Source organism: Octopus bimaculoides, chromosome 20 (assembly GCF_001194135.2).
Source record: "Octopus bimaculoides isolate UCB-OBI-ISO-001 chromosome 20, ASM119413v2, whole genome shotgun sequence".
Classification (NCBI taxonomy): Eukaryota; Metazoa; Mollusca; class Cephalopoda; order Octopoda; family Octopodidae; genus Octopus; species Octopus bimaculoides.
In genome coordinates this window covers 11,724,256-11,725,861 of record NC_069000.1, presented here as the reverse complement: position 1 = coordinate 11,725,861, position 1,606 = coordinate 11,724,256, and positions in this window count along the sequence as shown.

Genomic DNA, 1,606 nt, shown 5'->3' with positions numbered 1-1,606 from the left:
AATCGACTGGCCCCCCTCCCACCAAATTTCAGGCCTTGTGTCTATAGTAGAAAGAATTATTATCATTATTATTATTATTATTATCCTCCTCCTCCTCCTCATTATTATTATTATTATTATTATTATTATTATTATTATAAACTACCCAAATGACAAATTCTTCTGCAAATTTAAATTTAAATTTGTCTTTCGGACAGTTTAGCTTAATAGTAAAGCACTTGACACGTAACCACAGAGATGTGAATTCGAGTCTCATGGCTGACCGCCCACAGATTTTTCTTCGAAATATGGATAGTTTATCCCGTTCGTGCTATATTATTAGCATTAAACTGCGTTTGAAAATAAAATTATTTCCTAATATATATAGTGCCTGAGGACACTAGTCAGCACCTGAATTGCTAGAAATAAGCCACAAGAAGCACTTATCTTAATGACTGACAAGAGAGGCTATCTCCCTCAGCGCCTAGACATAGCCAGATCACAGGGATTTCACATTTATATTAATGCTCGTCAGTGATTCTCACCTAACTCAATACGTCTTGTCAGTTTGTAAGATTATCGTAGAAACTATACGCTGATTTCCTAAACAGTAAAACATTTATATATATATATACATATACATATATATACACACATATAGATATATACGCACACACAGACACAAACACGCATATATATATATATATATATATAGTTGATACTTCGTTGCACTGTATCTATTTATTGACATGGGTATGACCTCTTCAAATATCCTTAGAACTGTTATCAATCTTGAGATAACTTTTATAAACATTTCTAAATATGTTCCCGATAATTATCATATTCTTCTATAATTATTTGGCTTCCCACACCACGTGTCATTTTATATAATCAGTGTTATTATTAACAATAAAGTACACACTAGGTGCACAAGATTGACTGTATTATCATTTTGTATATATCATATATTTTGTCTCTGCCACAAACATATATATATATATATATATATATATATATATATATATGTATGTATATATACGAGGAGTTACTGAAAAGTTCTTAGTTTTGGGCAAAAGAAAATACAAGAGGATCAGTTAATTATGATTTTATTCAACACATTCCCCTCTCAGATTCACACTCAGCGGTCGTTGAGTCTTTCTAAGCTCTGTAAAAGAACTCGGACGGTCGGGCCACCAGCCAGGCGTTTCGCAATATCCTTAAAGCCCAGAACTTTTCAGCACCCCTCCTACTTTCTCTCTGTTTTATTTTCTCTCTGTTTTATTTTCTCTCAGTATGTGTGTCTACACATACCTAGGTACATACATGCATACATACATACATACATACATACATACATACATACATACATACATACATACATACATACATACATACACGTCTTTAGGTATTTTTTACTCACTGGTGATGCGGTTCGGCATAAGGCCCGATAGAATAAGTACTAGACTTAAAAAGAATAACTCCTGGGGTCGATTAGCTCGACTAAAAGCCTTTAAGGTGGTGCTCCATCATGGCCGCAGTCAAATAACTGAAATAAGTAAAAGAATAAAGAATAGAATAATACATACATACATGCATATATATATACATATATATATATATATATATA